This window comes from Ipomoea nil, unplaced genomic scaffold, assembly GCF_001879475.1.
Source record: "Ipomoea nil cultivar Tokyo-kokei standard unplaced genomic scaffold, Asagao_1.1 scaffold2805, whole genome shotgun sequence".
Classification (NCBI taxonomy): Eukaryota; Viridiplantae; Streptophyta; class Magnoliopsida; order Solanales; family Convolvulaceae; genus Ipomoea; species Ipomoea nil.
In genome coordinates, this window is record NW_017619233.1 from 1,037,224 (window position 1) to 1,058,904 (window position 21,681).

The 21,681-nt window shown below is 34.5% G+C and overlaps 1 long non-coding RNA gene across 1 annotated transcript; it reads right to left on the minus strand.

The window, feature by feature from the left end:
* Positions 1–1,770: 1,770 nt before the first annotated feature.
* On the minus strand, positions 1,771–20,598 carry LOC109158188. Its single transcript, XR_002050324.1, has 3 exons — positions 20,588–20,598; positions 5,862–5,864; positions 1,771–1,862 (listed from the first exon to the last, which is right to left on the minus strand). It is a non-coding gene; the product is annotated as an uncharacterized LOC109158188 (long non-coding RNA).
* Positions 20,599–21,681: the final 1,083 nt, after the last annotated feature.

Genomic DNA, 21,681 nt, shown 5'->3' on the forward strand with positions numbered 1-21,681 from the left:
CATAATAATACACATAAACTTTTAACATAATACACATAAACTTTTAACATAATACACATAAACTATTAACATAATACACATAAATTTCATGTTTCGGATGTACATAATTGTATTAAAAAAATGTACATAATTGTATAAAAAATGAACATAATTGTATAAACGAATACACATAATCACGTCAACTCCCTACATAACTTACCTAAATGACGTCGTTTTTGGAGACGCGGGACGCACAGTGCTATGTGCGCCGTGGTGCAGGGTATAACGATTGGAAAAGGAAGGGCCGAAGGGCAAATTATACTGCGCGGTCCACAATGTATTGTGGTTCAGACATCAAAACGGTGTCGTTTCTCTTAATGAAAATAAACAGCACTTGTTTCACCCCGTTCCGCAAAAAGTAACTTTGATTGTATAACATATTCAGTTTCATTTTGTATACATTGTACTTTCATTTCAACACAACTACAGTTTCATTTCGATATAACTACAGTTTCATTCGATATTATACACTCAAATATGTGAAACTGTTATTTAGTTTCATTTTATATACACTATAGTTTCATTACAACACAACTACATTATCATTTCAATATAACTACGGTTTCATTGCACAATATATACTCAAATATGTGAAATGTTATTCAGTTTCATTTTATATACAATGCAGTTTCATTTCAATACAATTACAGTATCATTTTGATATAACTACAGTTTTACTGGACAATATACACTCAAATATATGAAATTTTTAGCCAAAAATAAATTTGTTTTAAATCGTCTTCAAGGATTGGGGGTTGGGTTAGCCAAAGAAAACTCTAGGCACAAGCATGAAGCATTTAATGGAAGCTAAGCAAATAGATAATTGTATGATAGTAGGATAAGCATAGAAATGGAAACAACGGAATAAAAAGGGAAAATTAACGATTTGGTCCCTCAATTGTTAGCGAAATATCAATGTAGTCCCTTAATCGCGAAATCATCGATTTAGTCCCTGGAAATAACTGTTTTTAGTTTATTTGGCCCCTCCGACCGTTCCCCGTTGAAAATCCGGCGAAGGCTCCGATTAGGCATGGGTAATTTAGTCTTTTCACACCATCTTCTTCATCCTCCTTGACTAAGCTTCACCGGAAAACGTTCCTCGGCCGGAAAATGGAGCCAAGTCCATTTATCTTTCTCAATCTGAAATACGACATTGATCATTACGATTCACTGTTCTTCAAAGATGAAGATCAAAAGTTTCTGCAGAAAATTCCATGGCTGAGTATGAAATCCGACCAGTATTTCATCCCATATCTTTTCCTGATGCAATCCTTCAAGAAAGATGCCGGGGACATGTTTCCCGACATAGAATTCGTGTTCCATTTCCTGGTATGGTACCTATTTCATCCCACAAATCCGGTCTGGAAACTGATTACCAGATACCATCAAGCATACCTGGCCGGAGCCGATGAGAAGATAGGAATTCAGGTGAGAGTGTTTGACCAGGAACCCGGTCCGTTCAAACATGTTTTGGATCAAATCATAAGTTGTACAATGTCGGAGAACATACTCCCATTAATCAACACAGACGATAATGATCCCAAATCCAACATTATAGGCAAAAAGAACAAGACAAAAGCTGTGCTGATAACATCTCTGAGTTCTTGGTCTTCTTCATCCTCCTTGACTAAGCTTCACCGCCTCTCTCCCTCAGCCGCTTCGTGTTTTCACGCGCCACCCAGAAGAAACGAACTCCGCTTTCACAGACGCCGGCGACGATCTCTTCCAACTGCCCAGCCGAAAGTGAGAGAAAGCTTCCCTGAGAAATATACAACACAGAATTCGCGGGTTGAGCATCAAGCCAGGTGAGGTAATCTGGGCAGCTAATTTCATCGCCATCGCCTTGGATAGGGAAGTAATTAGGTATTGCAGTGCCGATGGAATAGATAGGGATTTTGAGTTTAGGTCTGAGAGCTTCAATAATGGCGGCAGATTCCAGCTCCGCAACGGAAGTGAACACAAGGTATTGCCCGCCGAGCGTGATAGATGGACTTGGCTCCATTTTCCGGCCGACGAACGTTTTCCGGTGAAACTTAGTCAAGGAGGATGAAGAAGATGGTGTGAAAAGACTAAATTACCCATGCCTAATCGGAGCCTTCGCCGGATTTTCAACGGGGAACGGTCGGAGGGGCCAAATCAACTAAAAACAGTTATTTCCAGGGACTAAATCGATGATTTCGTGATTAAGGGACTACATTGATATTTCGCTAACAATTGAGGGACCAAATCGTTGATTTTCCCGAATAAAAATGATAAATTAAAAGGTAGGGACTGGAATGGGTATTTATTGATTTGATGCCATCAAACAGAGAATTGAGGGTTATGAAATTGCACTTTCGAGTTCAAGACTACCAACACCAATTTGGTAAACACGCCAATCTCGTGATCTTATGTTAGGTCGAATTGGAACACGGGGGTTGTCCTACTCACGTGACATTACCAATCCCCCTCAATAAAGCATGAATAGTCTTGACCTTTAACGTTTCCTACTTTCGTAACTCGTAAGTGAACCTGAAGGTCATGAGATGTGATATAAGGGAAGTTGACGGTTGAGAGACGAGTATATGAGTGTGATAACCTATGAACTCCTTGTTCATTCGGTTGCCAAAATCCCATACTAAACAAGTATTGACAAGATTGTGCACATACCCGTCAACACAAACATACAGAACATCTCACTAGAACATGAACCCTAGGTTGAGTTTCACTTTTATGAAATATGCATCAAATAGGCATTAATCACAATAAACACCACTATCCAACCCCTATACTACACTACTCACTCATAATAAATGAATAATGAAACACAAAAAGATTTATAGATAACATCACCCCAACAATATATTAAAGAAATAAAGCTATAAATATCTTTCAAACAAGTTGAGATTCATAAGATAAAGTCAATAAAAACAAGAACAAGATAATTTAAACTAAGAAATACAAAATATTGAAAGATAACAACGAAATGACAAAGAAAGAAAGAAATAACCAAAATTGGAATTTCCTCTACTGCTACAGTTCTCCTTTGAAGGCTCTCTCTATATGCAAAAGAGAAAAAAAATCTATTTGTAGTGGATTTTCAGGGTTTACGCACATGCACGGGCACAATATGCCCACACGGAAGGCAGGCAACGCTGGTGCTTAATGCACGGGCGTGCCATCGCCCAACATAACATCCCTTCTTGCTACGAACTCTGATTTCGCTCCTTTTGCGCATCTTTTTTCAGGTTTGCTTCTGCGTTTTCCTTTTTCATGCGCTTTTGCTAAAAGTTGATCAATTTTTTGCTTCCTTTTTCCATTTTCCTTCCTCAAAAGTGCAGTTGGGTGATTCTGAGAACAAAACACAACTTTTAGTTCTAAAACCCAAATAAACTCCTTAAAATGAGCATAAAAATGGGTTAAGAATGGAGTGAAATATGATATAAAATAAGAGTCATCAACTCTCCCACACTTAAATTGCTGCTTGTCATCAAGCAATTATGCTAAGGACATCGACAAAAATGGAATCAACAAATGATCAGTTAAAAATTTCATTGAGGCAACAATTTGTATATACAAAGTGTTCAAGCAAAGAATCTAAAGAATTTGAAGATACTTTAAATATATCCACATGTTAAGTATAGAATTTTGTTTTTTAGTTAAGAACTCTACGGGGATGACACACTCTCGAAAAGATAAATTAAAGCTCGCACACTCCAATTTTTTACAATTTGGGTTCTCACCACACAATCATAAATATGAGATAAAGGTCAAAAGGGCTTGAAAGAAAAATGCATGACAAATATAGTCAAAATAGGTTCCAAAACCTAAGAAAACTCAAGCATACCGCAAGTCCTTATCAACCATACATACCACGATTCCAAAGTCCTTATTAATGAAACAACGATGGAGAAAGATTAGCTTGGTCTCACATAAAATAACACTACTCCAAATGTAGGAAACTTGACTACAATAGTAAGAGATATCCTAATTGTTCAAAGTTGAGAGAAAAACTAGTAAAATTTTTGTTTTAATTATCTTTATTATATTCATGTGTTGACCTTAATATGTTTATGTGTTTAGATTATTCTATTTATAGATGAATTCAAGGAAAAGAGTGAAATCCAAGAAGCATCAATAAACTAATGAAAACTCTAGTACAAAGATGGAACCCAATGCAAACTTCTAAGAATGTCGAACCCCACATTGAGAATATTGATATTCTCCCTTTGAGAACATTGGTGACACAAGTGCTTACATTCCACATCCACCTAAAGGGAGTAACCTTGGAAGCTAACAACTTGATGTTTAACCAAAGTAGATTAAGACTTTGACCTGAAATTGAGTTCTTTTATTAGTTTTGATGATTTTTTATACCCAATAAAAGTCTCAGTTGAAAATCCTAGTGAAAGTCCCAATTGGAAGCCCTAGTTGCAACCCCAATTGAAGTCTCAATAGAAGCTCCATTAATTAGTGACACAATACTCATGGGACACAAGTACAAAATTTATATATCTGCATATGTTTTATTTCGACTTTATGTATTTTGGATATTTAAATAATATTCATTATTCCATTCCCAAATCCAACCAAACACTACAATATAATTCTTTATGATGACTCTATGTTTATTCGATTTGTGAATCAAACATAGAATAGTATTTTTTATTTTATTCATTTCTATTCCATTCCTTTTGGAGTCTTATTCTTATTCCCTTTGTTTTCATGGCGGGTACACTTATTATAAGTTACACAGGTGTATCCACCTATCCAACTAAAGTACAAAATATTTAGTGGAGCCTAACTACAGTAACGGACTTGCTGTCACATAACTTGAAAGGTTGTCCTTTTGAGTCGTCTCAAAAACAGCACATTCTAAGACAAAGCAAAGTAAGATTGAGTACGATAAACTTTACAATGAATTATTATTGCTTTTAGGCATAATTTTCCTAGTTCACACGTCCACATTTGAACGGGGTTCAAGATATCAGGGCAGGCTATCTAAATGCATATATTCTATATTCTTTTTAACCTGTAAATATTAGTGTGTTCCAACGTCCAATGGCTATAGAGTATAATATTTCAACATACAAATGATGATTTTTTTTTTTTAAATGTATTTGTTCCACAATACATGCACAAGGATATATTCAAATAGCTTTCTTAAAAGATGCCTGTATAAGACTGGGGTCTCCCAGCCCCCCTCATTACATGTAAAAAAAAAAAAGTTTCTAAAAAACAATAAAAATTTATGTTTTGTTTACTAACAAAAAAAGCTAGCTCATAAGGGGGAGGGGGGGTTTGACCTCAATTTAAATACCACTTCACAATCTCTTGTGGAGCCAATGTGAAATCGTATCATTGCCCACCCCTTGAAAAGCTGAAGTCCGCGGCGGCTGGCGGCTTACGGCTTACACTTCGGACCTTTCTCAGCACCCGCTGGTAGCCCTTTTCCCCATTAGATGGGGGAGAACAGCCCCATCTAAGAGCTTCTAATTGAGATATGAATAGACCCTAGCTTGTTGCTGAAAAACGTAATAGGCTAGCGCGGCTCGCTTCTCTCTTCAAGCTCCGCCCCCCTTGCTCAACCTCAACATCTATAAAAAAGCCCTTGGATTCATGGAGTGAAGTGAAAGCAGCTGCTCACAAAGTTCACACCAACCCAATCTCGACAAAAAATGAAGTAAAAGCTACCTTGAATCAATGAATGAATGAATGAAAAAAAACCCGTCTCCATGTCAGTTGGGATTGAGTCATTGTGCGAAGGGTCTCCATTTTCAAAATGAAGAGTATACAAGGTTGGTAACGGTATAAAGTGCTTCACTTCGGACCTTATCAAGCACCAGCTAGGCCGGCACCGTATGAGTGGACGGCTTCACTCTGGGTAGGCTTTCACTCCAGAAACTTCTCGGATCCCTTTGAACCTTATCAAGCACCACTCTGACCTCTTAATAAGAGCACCAAATTAAATGATACAGTACTCAAGTTAAAGACCCTAACTCCACCACAAAAACTAGCTCATGAGTGGAGGTTTGGCCCAACTTAAAGTAACCAAATTGGTGTATGCAAGGCCGAAAGAGGGGTTGCCGATGGTGGAAGATGCACTTGAAAGTTTAATGGAAAAATCAAAGAAGAAAATAATCAATGAGTTCATAGCAAATATATCCCTAGAAATTTTTTGTGACGAAGAAAAATCTCATTCTAAAATTGGTATATATTTTTCATAAACGCTTACATATTATTACTCAACTCGTTTATATTTAAGTGAGCTCTATTATTGATGGATAATATTTTTAGTTGTTGTTGCCTAGTTGAAGTAGTATATCTTGTGTTGTTTGCTAAATTTTAGATGAATTTTGGGTATGCGTTGGATATTTAATTTGATAAAATTTGGCATGAAAAGTTATGAACATAGGAATCATTATTATTGGACTATAAATATATTAGTTGAACATGTTTGAATGCATGCACCTGAATATGGCCTTATTTAATTTATTCGTATTCATGCATATCCATGGGTGTATATTTGTTGAAATATACCATTATAGCTAATAAAGGCAGATTTTCCTATTGGACCTAGAGATCAAGTGAATATCTCTTTAAAATGCAAGATAAGCTTATAAATATCTGTTACTTCAATTTCGACGTACAACTATAATATGTTGCTTTTTTTTTTTTTTAATGCTACCAACTCTATTACAATGTAGTATTTGTTCATACTTTCTCAACCAACTGAAACACAAAAGAGTCAATAACGCCTCAACTTAGACAATAAAGTCAAATTTAATATGTTTTTTTTTTTAAATGCTACTGACTCTATTACATTGATGTTGCTTCTTCTTATTGGACAAAATTGAGCATAAACATTTTCTTAACTCAGGTAATCAATATCTTAATTAGGCTCATGAAAGAGAGCTTGTTGATTTGCTCTTGTTGATAATAATTATTTGCTATATATAGGTCATAATTATTCTTTTGTTTTGTATAGGAATTGAAAAATAAAACCGCATCGCCCACCATTCAAATAATGAATGCCACACGTACAATTCTTGCCAACAGTCTCTTGATAGAATTCATCACACATAATGTTTTTAGTGCATATATAGTTTGCAAATTGTTACAGAAAAGGGTTTATTTAGTACACACCTCAAGTAGTGACGGTTAGATTTCCCCGGTCATCCAAAAATTAATGAATGCCAAAAAAATAAATAAAAATCTACCAAAGTGAGCATTACAAAACAAAATACACGTTACATCCTTATAACAACATACATATTTATGTCAAATAGACCACGCATGCCACAAATGTGTAGGAAAAGATGAGAGACAAAAATAAAGTAATCTATGATATCAACGTCTATTCATTAGATTGGAACTAAACAATCCAACATAATTCTCCTCACATATATCCCCTCCCCAAGAAAAAGACAATTTTTGAGCAACATTTAGGGTGCGTTTGGAAACCCGTAAAATGACTTTTGAAAAATGTTTTCTGAGTTTTCAGTGTTTGACAAGATGGGGAAAAATGAGGTCAATGGAAAAGGATGCATTAGTCGAAGGAAAATATGTATGTTTTGGGGGAAAATGACTTCCTTTTTATTTTATTTTATTTCTTTTATTTCTTTTATTTCTTTTTTATTTTTTATGAAGACCTAGTGGTTTATATCCTAAACCAACTAGGGGAGGAATACAATCCCATCTTCTCGGCTGTCCGCATCCGCGAAACATCCATCTCCTTGGGTGAATTAAGTGATGTTCTGACTGACCATGAACACCACTTAAAAGAAGCTGATGATGCGCGCCAAACCCTGCTTGCCACTGCTAACGTTACACAACGTACTTTCTCTTCATCTCGGAACAATTAATCATCCAATTCTGCTCGGAAGTTTCGTAATAACAATAACACCAATCGGCAAAGTTGGACACAAGGGGGGAATAATCGGCATGGGGTTATTTGCAAGTTCTGCAACTTTCCAGGTCATGAAACGAAGGTATGCCGTAAATTAGCAAAATTTTTAAAGGAGCATAATGTTATACCTATACAGGCCTCTACGCCTCTTCACCCGCCTACAGCCAATTCCACAGTTGGTCCGTCACAATCGTGGCTATTTGACAGCAGAACCTCCCACCATGCCACTCCGAGTATGACTCCTCTGCAAACTTTTTCTGAATACAGTGGCCCGGATGAGATTCGCTTGGGTGACGGTTGATCGTTATAAAGCGCGTCTTGTCGCGAAAGGTTTTTTTGCAAACTGCGGGTCGTGACTATTACGAAACTTACAGCCCAGTCATGAAACCGGTTACAATTTGTGTGGTCTTGAGTATTGCGCTAAGCAACCGCTGGAGTCTACGTCTGTTAGACATAAACAATGCGTTCCTACATGGAACGTTACATGAAGAGGTGTATATGGACCAGCCTCCCGGTTTTGTTGATCCACTGTTCCCGTCACACATTTGTAAATTAGACAAAGCGTTGTATGGGCTCAAGCAGGCACCGAGAGCGTGGTACTTGGAGCTGTCACAATTTTTATTGCGTTGTGGTTTTTCTAAGTCACGAGCGGACGCCTCTTTATTTGTTTATTTTGCTGATGGTGTTATTGTTTATTTCCTGGTCTATGTCGATGATATTTTATTCACAGGGAATAATGACGCCTGGTTTGCACGGTTTGTATAGACTTTGTCTACGCAATTCTCGCTTAAAGATCTCGGTGATTTGCATCATTTTTTGGGTGTTGAGGTAGTTCTAACACCGAATGGAATCTTCTTGACACAAAGTCAGTATGTTACTGACATTTTGATACAGTTTAAGATGGATGGTGCCAAAGACGTCGCTACGCCACTTGCTTCTTCAGATAAATTGGTGCCGGCCAAGTTGATAGTGACCGGCTTGATGTTACTCAGTTCCGACGTCTTCTAGGCTTGTTGCAGTATTTAGTCATCACGCATCCAGATGTTGCCTATGCAATCAATCGCCTATCTCAGTTCTTGCATACTCCTACCATTGCACATTGGCAGGCTACCAAATGGCTTCTTCGCTATCTCAAAGGAACTATCTGTCATGGTTTATTCCTTTGCGCTAGCCAGCCACTTTCTCTGCGTGTCTACACTGATTCTGATTGGGGGGATTGCACCTCGGGTGGTCGCTCAACTACTGCTTACTTGTTGTATCTGGGCTCAAATCTCATTTCCTGGAAGTCCATTCATCAACGCTCTATCTCTCGTTCATCCAAGGAGGCGGAGTATCGTGCCTTGGCGAATACTGCAGCAGAGGTTCTATGGGTCAAGAATATGTTACATGAACTGCGTTTGAGTCTGCCTCAACCACCGTTATTGTTCTGCGACAATCTCAGTGCACCTTATGTTTGTAAGAACCCAGTGTTTCACTCTCGCATGAAACACGTGGCCTTGGATTACTTCTTCGTCCGAGATTTGGTGTCAAATGGTTCATTGGTCGTGCGTTATATTCCATCTTCCGGGCAGCTAGCTGACTTACTTACGAAGCCACTTGGGCGTCGCTTGTTCCAACTCTTTCGGTCCAAGATTGGCGTCTCTGACGGATCCTCCATCTTGCGGGGCGTGTCAAGCCTATATGCAATAGTTGACATATTTTACTGTATTTCCTATTTGTATTCCTGTAGTTTAGGATTGTTAGTAACTCCCTGCTACTTCCTCTCATCTGTATCCTATTTATACTTGGCTCATTTCATTAATCAAACTCAAGCTTTTGTATTATCATAACACAGTTTTCCGTTGTGTAGCCAAACACCAGAAAGGGAAATGTTTTCTGGAAAATGACTCATTTTTCAGAAAACATTTTCTAGAAGTCATTTTCCTGCTTTCCTAATGGAGCCGTAGCTTGAAACTAAACTAGTTTATGTAATGAAAAAAAAATGTTATTTAAGCTCTGTAAAATATAATTATTCTTTTCTTTCATTAGCTCTTTAATATGGCAGATGACGTGATGACAATAAGTAAAAAAGAAAGAATAATTTTAAGGTGCCAATGTAGTACGGCTCCTGTAGCAATGGTGGCATAATGACTTGGCAGGGATAAAAGAAAGGATCGGAAGAAAAAGAGCAGATTGAGTACAACTAACGAACGAAGCATCCCAAGACCTAGGTTGGTTTTTGTAAGGAAAAACAACAGCAGAATAACATGATTGGCCACTCCATGTTTCATTCGTTACAAGAGGTTCGTGATTGTACGTATAGGTATCTGACCAAATCCAACGTTTGGATTGGCTTCAATTCGTGCTTATATCTGGACTTGCTTTCAATTCCTCCCTTGCCCGGCAGCCACTAGACTTTTAGTGGCCGGAAAATGTAAATCATGAAATTTATCTCAAAGTATTTATATATTAATGCTTGCAATAAGGCCAATTACATATATATTTTTCTCTTTGTAAGAAGTGAATTGTTGGGTGGAGACTAGTGAAGAAGCAAGTCCAGCAATTGGTGGCTAGGGAAATTGTTGGGCGGAGGCTGGTGAACGGCTAAGTCCAACACTTTATCTCCAAAAAATGTAGTGGCGGTATATATAAGAAAATAAAGTTGTGGTTTGTTTGTGAGATATACCTTTTGGCAGGAAAGCGCTTGATCCTAAAAAGTAGTATCAAAGCCAAGTTAGAGGGGGAATTGTCCGACAGGTATTGCATGTGAAGGGCCAAGTCCAGCATTCTGCCCCTCTATCATTGTAAGCTAAACTATCAACTTTTTGGATTGGTTAATCAATTGAATTGTGTCGGAGAATATCGATTGGTTCTGCATGCGGTACGTTGCATGTGTAAGGGCGGGCATATGTTTTCTGTTATATCTAAATATAGTATAATAATACTGAATAGAATCTACAAAAAAAAAAAAAAAAAAAAAACCCTAACCTCGTAGTAGCAGAAGCGGAAGCGGTGTTGATCTCCAGCCATAGTCGATGGAACTTGTTGTGTTGCATCTGGAACAGTAGACCTGCAGAGTGTTAGCCGTTTTGTCTGTTACTTGACTCAGAACCCTAGATGGTGTAGTAGTATATTCTGAGCAGTATGAGCAGGGATAGAGCCAGAAAACTTGAGTTGGGGGGCCGATGTAGTAGAGAAAATTTACAATGTTAGTCAACATTATAATTAACCGCACCATATTATTATATATACCATACATTATTGTGATTATTATTGATAATGATTTCTAATTATAATATATGTAATAAAGTATGAAATACATAATTATATAAGTACGATCGACACAGCTGTTGATCGTTACTTTAAAAATTTTTCACATAACACAAAATATAATAATAACAATAACAACAACATTTATTTAAATATAGATTGTCACATAACATCAAATAAAAAGTTTTGTCAATTATTTTATCACTAAATCTTTTCATAATTAACTTATATTCAGTTATTCATTTTACTGTTAACTGAATATTTCAAAATTTGAGAGATAAAGACAAAAACCAAGACGAATTAAATAATCAATATTAATTTTTGTCAATTTCAAAACTAATCATTTAAACTAGCAAATGTACATCTTAAAAATGTAAATAAATAATTAAAACACACAATAAATCACTAATTAATTAATCAACATATATAACTAATAAAACCAAAGCAATATCTCAAATTTGAATTTTTTTAAAAAAAAATTAAAATGTATACTTGATGTCATTCTTTATTAAAATCTTGATAAAAAAAATTAGATAATAAAGAAAAATGGTCACTTTAATTATTTGATTTATTTCTATATATTTAATGAATTTAAACTTTAATATATATTTTGAGTTCATTTAATATAAACATAATTGTTTTAAAAAATAAATTAGTGAGGGGACCAAACGTGTATTTTATCCCTGCTATATCAATATATACATACATATTTACTAAAAAATTTAAGGTGAGGGTAGGGGTGGGGGGCCAGTGCCCCTCTTACCCCCTTAAGTAGATCCGTCCCTGAGTATGAGTACTATTACTTTATGTGCTATATAATGTATGTCATGTATTCCATCAATACAAGCTTTATATAGGTACAGTGGCGAAATACAGAGTAACATTAGACGTCCAGTCCAACCAAACTACTTAATAGGTCTAGTCTACTTGCACCATAGAAATAAGGCCCTAATAATTAATAATATAGGAATTATATGAGAAAATCTTACATCCTCATCTTCCAACATAGACATACAATCTGACGGAGCAAGTAACAATAATTCTATGATGCATGTACCTCGTGGAGACAGTTGCACCATACAATGGGGTGTGTGGAGGCCGGGTGTCATAGTACGTCGAACTTGTCCAACTCGTGGGCCGAGTATCAAATTCTGGAAAGCGAGTGGCATGCCATGCCAGATCTCTATCAGATGTCTGCAATTTGTACCGCATACACTGTCCAAGTGGCAGCAGTGTGAGGCTTAGAATGCTCAAATTAAACAAGGAATTGGAGAACCGCCCAGATCGTCTTTGCCCCGTTTCGTATGCAATAAGTCACTGCTCAGCTCAATCAATAACTCATTCGCTAATTAATAACTATATATAATCTGATATATGACTGATCGGCCTTTTCAATGATCATTACCAAATAATGAGTGCTATTTGCGATTGGGACTAGGCGTACGTGGACCAAGTTTATGAATTGCCCAATATTTGCAACTAAACTCTAATTTTATTTTTTGCAAAAACTACATCTTTTATCTCTTCAATTGTGCACCACTAATCTTTTGATGACTGATGATCCATTTTTGTAAGGAAAAATCTCACCTGATCCTTATTCGTGAGCGTGAGAGGGTCGGATTTTATAAGTATTTCAATTTTTCTCATAAATATTATAGTTTCTCTTATAAGTAATTCTTCAATTTCTAAATATTACTATTTGATTTAAAAGTATTAGTGTATTACATTTTTCTCAAAAACTATCACGTTTTTCTTAATAAGTATTACACTTTCCCTTGAAAGTAATAGGCCCTGTTTAGTAAATGGCTGTTAGTTGTTAGCTGTTAACTGATTGTGTTAAATAGACGGTATAACTAGTTGATAACATTAGTTGTTGTAGAAAAGTGTTTGTAAATTAGTTGTTAGCTGATAACTGTTTGGTATAATTTCTTTTATGAAAAAGCTAATTGAAAAAGTTGTTTGGAGTAGCTTTTGAATTTTAGCATTTTGGAGTTGCAAAAAGCTAATTAACCAAACACTTATATAGATATTTAAATTAAATCAAGGGAAAATTGTAAAAAATGCCCCTCTATAATATGTCAATTATCAATGTCACCCCTGAATTATGAGGGGTGTAAATGTTGCCCCTCAATTATCAAAATGGTGCACATATAGCCCCTCCCGTAACGGACATGTGGTTCCCCACTGCTCTCCATCGCTAGTACTTCGAACCGAGGGAGGGAAAAAACGAATAAATTACATATTTACTCCGACTTAACGGTGTCGTACATTAACGGGGAACCACTTGTCCGTTACGGGAGGGGCTATATGTGCACTGTTTTGATAATTGAGGGGCAACATTTACACCACTCATAATTCAGGGGTGACATTGATAATTGACATATTATAGAATGGCATTTTTTACAATTTTCCCTTAAATCAAACAATTAATAACGGTCAAATAAGCCAAAATTGACATATAGGCCAATTTTTTACCAAACAGGGCCATAATTAATTTATCCATGTTTAGCATTACACTTTTCTGCAAAAATATTACATTTTCTATTATAATTAATAAACAATTAATTTATCCCGATTAGAATTACACATTTTTTATCATATCAGTAATTTTTGATCCCTAAACATTACATTTTGATTTAAAAGTATTACATTTTTTGTTAGACGTATCGCATTTTCCCTCATAAGTAACACTCATTATATTTCTGATTAGTATTACATTTTTCATCATAACTATTATATTTTTATAGGGAAAATTGTAATTTATGCCCCTCCATAATATGCCAATTATCAATGTCACACCTAAATTATTAGTGGTGTAAATGTTGCCCCTCAATTTTCAAAACGGTACATATATTGTCCCTCCCGTACCATACGAGAGGGGCAATATATGTACCGTTTTGAAAAATGAGGGGCAACATTTACGTTATGGGAAAACACTATATATGCACCATTTTGAAAATTGAGGAGTAACATTTACCCCACTAATGATTCAGGGGTGACATTGATAATTGGCATATTATGGTGGGACATAAATTACAATTTCCCATATATATATATATATATATATATATATATATATATATATATATATATATATATATATATATATATATATATATATATATATATATATATATATATATATATATATATATATATATATATATATATATTTCAGTGCGGGTGAATGCTTCCCGTGCGGTTGTGCAGATGATTAATATGCGTGAGTTTTGTACTTAATGTGCGTAAGTCTTGTGTTTAAGGTGCCTGAGGTTTGTGCTTAATGTGCGTGAGTTTTGTACTTAAGGTGCGTGAATCTTGTGCCTAAGGTGCCTGAGTTATGTGCTTAATGTGCATGAGTGTGTACTTAATGTGAGTTGTTGTTGAAACTTTAAAGTGCATGAATTTTGTACTTAATGTGCATGAATTTTGTGCTCAAGGTGCGTGAGTCTTGTGCTTAAGGTGCGTGAGTCTTGTGCTTAAGGTGCGTGAGTTTTGTACTTAATGTGCGTGAGTGTGTACTTAATGTGAGTTGTTGTTAAAACTTAAGGTGCGTGTGTTTTTGTTCTTAATGTGCGTGAGTTTTGTGCTTAATTAAGGTGCGTGAGAGTTGTGCTTAAGATGCGTGGGTTTTTTGCTTAAGGTGCGTGAATTGTGTTCTGAATGCATTTTGTTTGTGTTTAATGTATGTCTGTTGTGTACTTAAAGTGCGTCAGTGTAATGCTTAATGTGAGTCCACCCGCACAACCGCACGGGAAACACCACCCGCACTTGATCCCTTCCTATATATATATATATATATATATATATATATATATATATATATATATATATATACATACATACATGTTATCCGCTCCGCACTTGGCTACCCAGCGTTTACCGTGGGCACGAGAACTGGTGTATATATATATATAATTATTTTTGTAATTATATATTTTTTATTTTTATTACATTATGTTAGTATATAAAATAATTTTATATACTAACATAATGTAATAAAAATAAAAAATATATAATTACAAAAATAATTATATATATATATATATATATATATATATATATATATATATATCCATAAATGATTATATTACGTATCTTAATTTTAACCGAACACGGGAATCTAACATTTCCTAAGGTAATCTAACGGAACTAAACGGTCCAGAGTAAAGTGAAAGTTATAATAATTGTATTTTCTCTCTTAAAGTAATATATTATGACCCACTTTCACATTACTATTTGAAATGATGATGTGCTAATTTATTATTAGTTATGACACATGCTGATATGTTATCTTAGGAATACCTTATCTTATCTGTTAAGACAGAACTTATCACGAGCTTAGTGCAAGTGATAGGTAGTAGAAGTCTTTGAAAATTTGTAGCATGAATTTGAGGTCTAAAACAACTTAAAGGCATGTTAGCGTATGTGTTTGATTCAATTAGCTGAGAGTGGGTTTGCATACTTTAAAGAACATGTGGATTGTTGGTGTGTTTAATATTTAAATATTTAATATTTAGAATTCACTTTCTAAGGGGTGTTTGGTTGGATGGAAAACATTTTCCATGAAAAATGTTTTTCTAAAAGTGAAGGAAAATGATGTTTTATGTTGTTTGGTTGGATGGAAAACATTTTTCATTTGAAAAATGTTTTCCTTGAGAACGAGGAAAACAAATTCCTAGCTCATCCTAGGTATTTTTGTTTTTCATGAAAAACTAATATGACAATTTTATCCTCACTATTCTTTATTAATTACTCTTATTATTATTATATTATTATTGTTGTGTAGGGTTATAGTTGTTATTATACACATTAGTCCTTACCATTCCAAACTCAACCAAACAATGGAAATTTATATTCCCAGTAATTTCTTTTCCACCAACCAAACAATGGAATCTATTTTCTTAGAATTTATTTTCCATGGAATTTTAATTCTATTTCTCTTCAAATAATTTCCAGCAAACCAAACGAGCTGTAATTTTATTTTGTTCCGTAGATGATTTTGAATGAGAATTTTAATATGGTGTTAATTGTTTGAATTAAATTATGAAATTATATTTTGTAATTTTAAAATTATTCTATTTGTTACTTAAATTTATTTTTGATTTTAAATCATAATTATAAAGTTAAAATTATTAATTATAGGAAAGTAAATAAAATAATAAGTGATGCGTAGACTAGTGTAGGGCCCACAAAAGATGGGAAAATAGAAAGGTTAATTAGATAGAAAATAAGGAATGAGATTATATAATAATGTAGAAGAGTTGAGTATACAAAATAGGGGATTAGGCAAGAAGGGATGGATATGCCCTAAGTATCATATGACAAATACTGAATTAAAGTCCTCCAAATACATATCAACAAGTCAGCCAAGGTTTTGAAATTTAACCGTCCATTTTGGGTGTAGCGCCGGATTTCCTATATTCGGTGGGATAATTGACATAAAAATTTAAGGCTACGTACTCCATACTCAAAATCAAGAATCGAACCATTGACTTTTAATTTAGTTAAGGATAGATGAGTCCGTTCCACTTCACTTCCACTCAATCACACTACACTCCAGTTTAACAGTCCATTTTGGAATCATGATTCGGAAGTGAAGAAAAGAGTGCTTTTTATTTTCCTTTTATATGTATATCACTATACTTGGGTTATTATTAGTGGTAAATTAATGTCATTTCTTTCTTCCATGTGCCAAAATATGAGATATTACTCTAACGTTAATGGAATTTGTTTTTTAAATTCGAGAAGAAGGTCGTTGTCTCTCTTATTCTCCGATAAACATATTAGGAAAATTGTTGAACAATATTTCCTAGGCTGTTAGAAGTAGTCACTTTCTTATTATTTGGTTACATAATTGGAAGATCGCATGTTGTATGTGATGATTCTTGCTTGGAGTGTAGTAAGATTTAATCACATAACAATATGCCATTTATATTTACAATGGGGATATCTTGTGATGTTGATGCTATAATAATAAATTAATTAATAACAGGATATTATGACCAATTTTTCAATTTTTTATAATTTCAATATGTAGTATTTAATTTTTACTCCATTCGTCTCATTTTATAAAGATAAGTATGTTATTCAAATTGCTCTTGTAAAATGATGTGGGCATTGCATTTATTTTTATTCCATCCGTCACATTAATAAGTCATTACATTTATTTTCATCAATATTTATTCTAAAGCTGGTGTAAAATGGCTTTTCCCACCAATTAGGACCTCCTTTTTTAATTTCAATTTGAGGGTTCACTTTCAAAGTTTATTGGTTAAAGGAAAGAACAAAAAAAAAGTGAGATTGTCCATTGTGTATTCATCGCTAAGACAATTTAAGTTGGAAGAGGTATTAGTTCTTTGTTTTCAAAACTTAATGAAGAGATTATAGTTTTTTTTTTATTACTTTACATGTTTTGTAAATAGCTCTTTAAGTTAATTGCTTTTAAGTATATTGTATATATATTTTTGTCACGTCCATTGATAAGACAAAATAAAAATAAAAATAAAAACAAAATTAGACTATAATACCAATAATCAGTTAACACATTAAAACGTAAGTAAAATAAATGAGATGGTGTAGGTTTCATTCGAGACCTAAGAACGTAGCTAACTTAACACTCACGATAAAGTGCTTTGTCACCTTTAGGTAAAGCTCAATTGATCACCATTTAATAACTAACCATTCATTTTAGGAAAATGCTTCGTCCAACCCCGACAATTATTATTCCCTATTGGCCACTCACTCCCATATTAAAAAGGGAAAAAAATAGTTATTTCATAAATTACTAGTGAATTGGGCAACCCCACCTTGAGTACTTAATAAGCAATCTAGATATCCCTCGCCCAAAGAATGTCACATCCTGGTCCAACAAGATGGTAGAAAGGTAAATCATAGTGACTTAGCAATCTTAAAGTGCAATTGTAGCTTAATTCTTCATTTTATTAATCATTATATTGTAAATTGAGCTAACACATTCTAAATGTTAATTATTATCTAATAAGCCCTAGATTCCCATTTATGGTAAACCCGAAGGCGGAATCGATCTAGGCGATGTTGGGAATATTGTATAAAATATTAGGGGGCGTTTGGTTCAGGTTATATAAGATAACCAATGTTATATTTGCTTGGGAATATGTGATGCTTATGTTTGGTTCAAGTTATGCAATTTCCCCGGAAATATAACATAACCTTCACATAATGTTTTTAACTATTGCAAGGGAATGTGAGATACCCGCCTCTTCTTAGGTATTCTCACATTTCCTAGTCTTAATGCTAATTTTGTAATTTTAATACATTACTTTAGTTAATTATTGTTCAAACTCTTAATTAATTAATTTAAATCATCTACTTTTATATTTTACCATTGTCATATTTATTTATTTTAATTTTAAACTTATTAAAAACATAACAATATGTTAATAGTATTCAAGTAAAAATAATCATCATACAATAAAAAAAATAACTCTTCAACCAAACAGATTTATATTACCTATCTCATTTTAAACAAAACATAAGAATCTAATATTCCCTAAAGTAATTTAATATTCCGTGAACCAAACGCCCCCTTAGACTAATCATATTTAAAGTCCAACTAGTAGTCTCAAACAAAACATTGATCTCCCATTAATGTTTTAAAGTCCAAAAGTTAAAGAAAAAACACAAAAAAAAAAAAAAAAAAAAAGAAAAAAGAAGAAGAAGAAGAAAAACAAAACAAAACAAAAACAAAAACAAAAACAAAAACCAAAAAGACTAAAATAACCAAGATGTACGTTACTGAATCAGAATCAATACAACAGGAAAGAGTACAATCATAGAGTCCTATAGGAAGTAACTACCATAATGATCTCCTACATAATAGGTTGGGTAGCGATAATTAAGCTACTACCACACACCTGATAAACAGTCGTTATATCATAGACCGCGGTGCATGTGCACTGCGGTAAAAAACGGCGCCGTTTCTTTAACTAAAGAAACGGTCCGTCGTTATAGTTAACGGAGTCCGCTTGTTTGGTATATTAAGCACCAACTGACACTACAGTATATCTAAACCGACACTGCAGTTATATCAAAATGATATTGTAGTTATAGTGAAATGAAACTGCAGTGTATATAAAATGAAACTGAATAACATTTCACATATTTGAGTGTATATTGTAAAATGAAGCTGTAATTATATCAAAATGATCATGTAGTTGTGTTTTAATGAAACTATAGTGTATATAAAATAAAATTAAATAACATTTTCACATATTTGAGTCTATAAATATCCAATGGAACTATAGTTATATCGAAATAAAACTGTAGTTGTGTTGAACTGACACTGCAGTGTATACAAAATAACACTGAAAAACGGGGTTACTTTTTGCAAAAGGGTGCGAAACGGCGGAAAACAAACACTGTTTATTTTCATTAAAAAAAAAGACGCGCGGTGCATGATTGATCATGCACCGTGGTGCATGATATAATTTTCCCCTGATAAGTGTACATTATTCTTATCCCAAAAGCTTGAATCCCCAACCCTAAGGGCCCCACACTCCGACCCGACAGAGCATGTGGGAGGATGTAAATCACAGTGACTCAATGGGTTAGTAGATAGGGTCAAATGCCGGTGCGCACAAGGAAAGTGTACATTATTCTATTATTACTAACGAGGAAAGAAATTGTAATTCGTTAGAAAAAGAATAAGGTGCAAAATAAAGTAGGAATTCAAATTACATTTTTTGGTACGAGGTAACTCAAGTGGCAAATGAACTCTCTTTGTAGGGGAGAATTTTGGGATAACCCGGATTCAATCTCCATAAGTGATGATTCTCCTTGGACCAACTCCCGTACTTCCCGGGAGTGAATGAACTAAAAATTCCAGAATGAATGAACTAAAATTCCAGAATCTATGAACTAAAATTTCAGAATCGATGAACTACAATTGCAGAATCGATGAACTATAATTCTAGAATCAATGAACTAAAATTCCATAATCTATGAACTAAAATTCCAGAATGAATGAACAACATAATGCTGTTGCTGGGAATCGAACCTGATTTTTTTTTTTTTTAAGGGAGACGCGCGTTTTTAATTAAACGACGTCGTTTTTGCATCCGTATGCACCATGGATGGTGCATATGGATGCACAGCATAACTACTCCATAGTAAACAAAAGCACGCGGTAGAAATCATGTGTAAGTACAAATCATTAGACGTAGGCCATGCGCTTTCCCAGGTACCAAGCCACTTCCTCTTGGGTGTTCACTCCTTCGATCTGAATCAGTGAGGTGCTCGGATACTGATTCGACTTCCTCTACTCACACGCTCGCCTTGACGTCCCTTCACCATTTTCACCGTTGTGAAATGTTGGTATTTCGGTTACCGCCCGAGACTGACGGTCGGTATTTTGATCGGTTATAGTATTACTTTTGGTCAGTTTTAATCAGTTATGATGGTCAAAAATTATGGCCGATTTTCAATTTTTCGGTGTAACCAACCGACCATTTGCTTACCCCTAAGTCCCACACTAAGTACACCTCGGAGGTCCCATGCTGAGCTCGGAGCTCAGCACCTTGACGAGGTCCAAGGCCGAGCTCTTGGGTTTGGCCTCCATGGCTTCATGGATGGTTATATCGCGTGTAGTGGAGGCGTTATACCCGGTCAAGGAGGTTCAAACTACCCGCTCTTTTCTCGCGGGAGCAGTTGGAGCGCGACTTAGTATAAAAGCATCACTCTTTGTCTCATTGGGACATTATCATTCTCTCTCTTGTAATAGCATTACATAACTCTTAATACAACTTGTGTCTTCGTGACCTACTATACATTCTTGTCTTTACATTCATTACCATTTATCTTTATTCATGATCTTTTAATTATTGAGTTATTTGAATCGAACTACCCAGATCAATATAATCCATCAATAATAATAACAACAATTTTATATTGACGGATTCATGGCGTTTGTACTTTGTAATATCGGATGCAGTTAATAGTCTTAGTCATATAGATAGGGACTAGGGGACTGTGTTTCCTTTAATTTTAAATGTTCTAGCTTGTTGTTTTTAACATCATCATAACCACTTCATATTATATAATCATGTTAAGCTATTATATATTATAATAATAACTAATTTTAGAGTTTTTTTTTTTTTTTTTTTTTTGAATGCTACTAACTCTATTACAATGTAGTATATGTTCATAAATTACTTTCTCAACCTAATGGAGCATAAAGAATCTGATCTATTACAATGTAGTATTTGATTTGAACCCACAACCTCCCATATGGGAGTCCAACCTTGGTGCCCTCCAATACAGTTAAGCTGGTTGTCCATAGATTCTATTAGAGATCAGATAAGCTCTTCCAACCTTAGATAGTTCACCCCACCCCTAATATACTACTTTTAAGATTTCAACTCAAAACTTTATTTAACGAAAATAAATTCATGTTAAAGTTATGATTCATTACACATGTATTATTCTTTTTATTCCTGGAAGAAAAAAAAAAGAATATATAATATTTT